A 7,049-nucleotide genomic window follows, 5' to 3' on the forward strand; every position below is an offset into this window, starting at 1 on the left:
TAGAGGTTTTTTGCTAACAAGGATTTGTTGTCGGAGGAAATAAGATTTATGTTGGAGATCTGGATACCCCTTGGATCGTGTGAACACTTTACAAACTGATATTTCTATCCTATGCTTGGGTTGCAATAAATTCAGCCTAGAATAATTCATGAGGACACTTACGAATCTAGGCACATAAAACATAAGCCAAATTGCTAGAAGGATTCTCTGTTTGTTTGATGAAAAGAGAGCTAATAATTTCCGTGTGTATCTTCTCAAAGAGAAGAGCCGTTTATATAATAAACGAGATTATGGTTTGTCTCTTAGGGTTGGCCGTCATGGGTTGCTTTAGAAGTAAATCAAGGTAATCTGATTTTAATGATGATTTAGGGTTTCCCAGCCAGGGGCTCTTCCCCTTGGACCCTGTTAGGGGCACTGCCCCTAGACCCCGCCAAAGAGGCTCTACCCCTTTGGAAATCCCAGATCTAGGGGCGTTGCCCCCGGACCCCCGACTTGTCGTCGAACAAGCTTCTAATTCGATCTTATATATGTGCGCACTCCGCAAAACCCCGTATATATATACAATTTATGAAGCCCCTTAGCTCACATGTTAGTTCCAATTACAAAAAATGACATGGTGAAACTAAAATCATAACATTTTTTTCCTTTTATAAAATCATAAGCAAGTAGCATGAACTCGTCAATACTACGAGGTAGATAGAGTAGGGCTGTTAATGGCAGCAAGATCGTGAAACAGAAGGAGAAAATGTCATGTGATGATCAGGTTCAAGAACTTACCAGCAAAACGAGGGACAAAAACGTAGGAGCAAGACCGTACTCCTCATTGTTTCTCTCCCTCATACTTACCTTCTTTCTTTTTCTATCGCTCGTCGACCCCCTCCCTCTCTCTGGTAAATGTCAATGGTGAAATAGCCCAAGAGGACTGTAATTAGGGGTTTTAAATTCATGTGCTTTTAATTGAAAATTTTCAATATTGTTCCTTGTACTTTGATACTTATTACAATAATAACCTAACCATATTAAATATGATTTTTTTTAATTTGTGTATCAAATGGCCTTTGGCTTAGCGGTTCGTTAGGAGGAGTGATCCTAATATTACTTAAATACTTTTAATACATTTTAATTATTATTTAAACCTTATAAATTATTTTAATCTCTATTAAATTCTTAAAACGCTAATTAATATGTTTTCGTTTATTTTATTATATACTAAACCCATGTAATCTCACACCTTAAACGTACGGAAAACTTAATTCTACATAACAGACAACTAACTTCACTAAGTGATTGCAATTATGATCGTAGAAAGTATCTAAATATATTGATATTATTAGACTCAAAATCTAACAAATATTCTATATAACATTATACGCCTTCCTTTGCACGCCTCTAATAAAACTTGTCATTCCAAAATCTTTAGTTGAAGGCACACAACATATATTTTTTTTTATTCATTCATCAAAGTTAATTGTAATTGTAATAATCAGGTTTTATAGGCATATTAGAACGTTAATTATTTAAAAATTAGACAAAAATATACTTTTGGTCAAGCCAATGATCGGAACCCTTTCCAAACATTAAGCACGTTTCGACCCATCTAAAGAGACAAATGCGAATCAAAGTTCAGAAACAAATGCACCATTTTCCATAGCCAATTGCTTGTCAAGATTTTCGTACGCTTGTGCTGCAACTTTATTCTTTGCGATTGTTTTCTTGTTCTTGTTGTTTCCTATCCCAATTAACTTATCATCTACATATATTTCAATTTCCTTTCTATCGTCCCACAAATCTTTATATTCTAGTTTTATCCCGATCTTCTGGCACATTTCATTAAACCTCGTAACAGGGTTTAAATTAAGGTTTTCTGGTATGACCAAAGGTTATAACAAGTTCTTCACCGCCTACAAACCCAAAATCAAGTTAATTGTTACAATTCATAGACTCTCAAAATCGTTATATCAAGTTACATTTGTTACATGAGCCTAGACTTTCTAGGCTTGATCATATATCCCATGTTATAAAAGAAGGCATGAGTGGGTTGAACGATGTCATGGTTTACCTCCCATGTAGCTTCGACCAATAAATTGGTGTCAACATAGACAACACCAACTAGAGACTGGAGAATATCTGCGAAGATCTTAGGCGAATGGATCAAACCAGTGGAGTGTAATGGGTATTCCTTGATTCCTTCCATGAGTTCTTGAATCTTCATATATATATATATATATATATATATATATATATATATATGTGTGTGTGTGTGTGTGTGTGTATTCTTAGTTGGAGGTGATAGTGTATATATCAGCCTGAATTGGAGAAAGAATGAAAAAGAAAAAGTTGAAACAAAATCAAGATTACTCGTTCATCACATAAATGATCTTGGTGCCTGAGAAACCGATGTAAGCCATGTTTGAAGGCAGCACGAGCCAAAGCTTCGTGTTTAAACAAGTTGGATTTTAATACTTCATGTTGTTATATATTCTCTCCCTTTTTTAATTTATTATTATGATTTATTTACATATGAATGTCAAATTTTTATTTGTTATTATATGGTTGTGCTATATTGTTTCAAACATAATTATCTTTTTTATACTTTTTCACTGCTTGATGTTGGAAATTACAGAGGTTTTATAGCAAATTGGCTAAGGCTTTAAATTGATTAAGAGATAGGCCAACCTACAAATTGGAAATTCAAATATTTTATCTAGATTATTATTAAATAGTTTCTTATAAAATCAATTATAAAGGATGAAACCTAAACATTTTATTTCGAAAAAAACCCGATTTTAGGCTAATTAGTTAGTCAAATAAAAAAAATATATAAGAATAACATTCTTGATATAATTGACTTTTCATACATATGAGAAGAGTCTTGAAAATATTGACTTTTCTTTCTTCAAACCGATCTAATTTTTGCATGATATTTTAGATATTCGGTTACAATTTCAGAATAATATGAGCATATATTCTTAAATAATGTGATACTAGGTGTGAGACACGTGTACTACACAGGTTAATTAAAACAAATGGTCTTTGGCTTAGCGGTAAGGAGTGACTCTCTTAAATAAGAGGTCATGCGTTCAAGTCTCTTAGGAGACACATATAGTATTTAGGAGTAGATTAATTAGTTTGCCGTTTCATAAAAATAAAATAAAACAAATGTTAAATATGACGTTTAAATAATAAACATCTTTAAAAATTTAATGGTGATATTATCATGTTTATACAATGATATATAAAATTTAATAAACTTAAAAAGAAAAAAGATAATTATACATGGTGATATGAAACTTACTATTATTGCATTCTTTTTTCCATAAAAAGGCTTATAATAATATAATTGACATGTCATTTCAAGTTATTTATGTTGTCACAAAAAATAAAAGGTTTATCGATCCAAATGTTTGAGAATGCAAATTTTAATTTGAACAAAAGACATAAAATAATATATATATATATATATATATATATATATATATATATATATATGTGTGTGTGTGTGTGTGTGTGTGTGTGTGTGTGTGTGTGTGTGTGTGTGTGTCGGTGTCATATTTCGTAAAAGAAATGCATCAGAAAATATCATAACCATTAAAATATATTTATAATATATGTTATGTTTTTATTAAATATAAATTATATTGTTGTTTTACAAGTACCAAAGCTAAACGATTTTTAAGAATAGCCTTCTATTACATAACATGATTTTCAAGAACATTAACACAAAAGATTGAAGCATAAATGTTAATGTAAAGACATGCATGAAGGATGTTGTGATATATCCTCCATGAGAAGTTAATCATAAGTCATAAAAGAAGAAATAAAATATGAGATTTTCTAATATGTGCCCTAAGGGCATATATAAGAAACATTAATTGATGATATATATTACTATACTTAATTATAAAATACATTAATTATAAGAAATATTACCATAATTAAATATGAAGTGCATTAATAATCTCCATAATAAATGTATTTTGAATTTAATTATGGTAATATTTTTCATAATTAATATTTCTTATATGTGTCCTTAGGGCACATATTAGAAAATCCCATAAAATATTTGACTCTATAAGCATATTAATAAAAACACGTTACTATAACTTGGTGTCCTCTGAGTGACCATTTGATGTGCAAATTCACCAGGTTCCAAATTCCACTAAAGCATAGTAAAAGACCATGGGTTCATAAAATCAATAATCAAAACCTTGAAATTAAATATAAGCAAATCAATAAACAAATTCTTAACATGTTTGAAGCATACCAGAACTTTTGCTCTAAATCATTCGTGATCCAGATTCGGTCCGTCATCTTCCTAAAGCAACATAACTCGGCCCAATATTTTAGCTCATTGTTTATAAAAAAAATCTTTAATTTTCATCTTAAAATCAAGGTTCAAGAGGCAAGAATACAATGAAAGAAATAAAGACAGCTCACTTAGATAGATACAACATAACTAGTCGTATGGTGAAAGTATGTTTAACAACAACTATCAATTTACATGAGGTATCATTGTGTTACCTTACAGGTAGTTATATAAATGTACAATACAAATGTCTCATAGTAATGTGCAAGACATATACAAGAGGAAGGTGAGGGCTTAAGAAAAAAACTCAAAATTAAGAAGAAGCTTACCTTTATTGGCATATAAACCGTTGCATTATGTATAACCAATTAACCACATACATTTCTACATCATTTTTCCATTTATCATATCCAACACTTGAAACCTGCGATTAAAGCAATCACCACCAAAACCTACATCAGAAAGCAATTAAACACGCCATCAAGAACTTATAAAAAGGTAACCATATCATATGAAAGCTTTGCACGGTTCAAACAGAGGAAAGATCTCAAACCCTGCTTAATGGCCCATTCTACTACATATCTAAAAGAAAAAGAGTAGAAGAAAAGAAGGGGTGAGAGAAATGGTTTGTAACATAGTTTACCTAAAAATCATGTAATAGGATGGTGAATTCACTGAGCTTTGGTCAAAACTGCAAGCCTAAGAAAAATCACAACCATGAGAAATTCCTCTTATACAAACCACTTATATAAAAAGTAAATAAAAAAAGAACAAACCTGAAGACACCTAAAAATAGAAAATTATGAAAAAAAAACATGAAATCGAACCTTGTTTCGTTACGGATAGAAAATCCAAAATTTGAATTAGTGAATTACTCTTATGAAATTAAAACTTTGTTTTTGGTGGCGTACGATCCATAGGTGGAAAACGCTTTTACATCAAAATGCAGTTGAGGCTAGACATTTTTCAGACTGAAAATGGGCCTAGCTAGTTTATGACCATGTACTTCAATTGATAGGAATTACTATAGAGATACATGATTTACATTTCGTTACCAAATACCAATTTTAGTGAAAAAAGGGACTCGTAAATGAATGCAACAAAGGTGGGGTTATTGTTGACTCCATGGACCTTCTTTCCCACCTTCACACATGCTTCAAACCATATGCAAAATACAGAGATGGGTTTGAAAGTATCTCCATTGATCCTGTTGGCCATCTTTTCCTCCTGCACAAACGCATCAAAATATAGATTAGACAGTAGAAGAACATAGAAGATTGAACTACCGATTCTTGAATCTACACAACAGAACAAACACACATGTTACAATAAAAAAATAAGAAAACATGTTCAAATCTTTCCCTTTGAGGGTGAGTAATGTTAGAGAGACGAACACAAAAGGAAGCCATTGGTGTTGACGCAAAACTCTTCCAAATGAAAATGAAGACTTTTAGAAAAGGATACGACTGACAAAGGGAAGACAGGAACCATATGACTTCATCACTTCCATTTCAACACCGTTTGGGCTAATAAAAACCCTAGATATATTGAGATACATAGGAAATATTGAGGGATTGATACGATGATAAAGGAAATGATATGGTAGATTTGAAGACGGGTGTGCCGATGTTTAGGGGATATGGATACTTATTGTAGAAAAGAAATGAAGGGCATTTTAGGCAATTCAGTTTAGTAAAAAGTAGCGGGAAAATTCGATTTTGGGGGGCTTGTAGAATGTCATGTGGCAAAAATCTACTTATTTATTAGATTAGGGGATATTACGGTAGCAATGTCATACAAAAAAAAGAATTTTAAACTTAATTACATCAATAAAATAAACATTCATGAATCATGCTAATGGTCTTAATAAAAATACTATATATTAATATATACTATTAATTCACAAAGGGTTTAGGGAGCAATAGCATAGTTATTCATTTTCACAAGAGTTGTCACATTAATTTTCGGTTTGCATGTTTCTAACCCTTCTTCTTTAACTGGTTTACACATTAGCCACATGGTTTCACAAATTTAGTCTGCACATATACTCAGTGCTGCCCTTCTCTTCTGATAAGACTCATTGTCGTCCTTCTCGTCCAATAAGAACCTCCACCGCCATTGACTGTCTATCTTCAAGCATTTTCTTTTACCCACTTCCTTTCGAATTTTACACCCCGTTCCCAAGTTCAACTTAACGAGAGAAAAAAAAAAGAAAATTGGTGGAATTGAGAAGAAAATAAAAGAAATTGTTGTTCCCGAGATTCATTAATGGAAGGAAATGGAAACATTTGAATTAAAATACATACAAAATGTCAAATAAAAAAAATGTTTCTACCAAATTAAAATACATTATATATATATATATATATATATATATATATATATATATATATAGAGAGAGAGAGAGAGAGAGCGAAAGAGAGAGGGAAGAGACATCATAACAAAGGAAGAACCACGTATGTATTTTTTTTCTTTGCAATAGATTTCTCCGCTTCAATTTTGACTACATATGTATCCTCGATGAATAGGGTTGTGTTGGCTGCAATATTGAAGATGTCGGTGTAGGGTTTTATGTGTCAATGTGTGTGTCTTCCGGTTGCGATGAGGCAAAAGATGATGGTTGTCATTGTTGTGGTGGTTTTATTGCTCTCCAACAAAAGTTATATGCATGTTTTCCGAGTATGATGAGACAACATGTGAGGGCTTTCAAAGAACGTGCCATTACCAGCTATGATGAATCAAA

The 7,049-nt window shown here is 31.8% G+C and overlaps 1 pseudogene; it reads right to left on the reverse strand.

Moving 5' to 3' along the window:
• Nucleotides 1-1,616: 1,616 nt before the first annotated feature.
• LOC111911999 (ribonuclease 3-like protein 3) lies at nt 1,617-5,715 on the reverse strand (annotated as a pseudogene).
• Between the last annotated feature and the right edge of the window lie 1,334 nt (nt 5,716-7,049).

Source organism: Lactuca sativa, chromosome 7 (assembly GCF_002870075.4).
Source record: "Lactuca sativa cultivar Salinas chromosome 7, Lsat_Salinas_v11, whole genome shotgun sequence".
Taxonomy (NCBI): domain Eukaryota; kingdom Viridiplantae; phylum Streptophyta; class Magnoliopsida; order Asterales; family Asteraceae; genus Lactuca; species Lactuca sativa.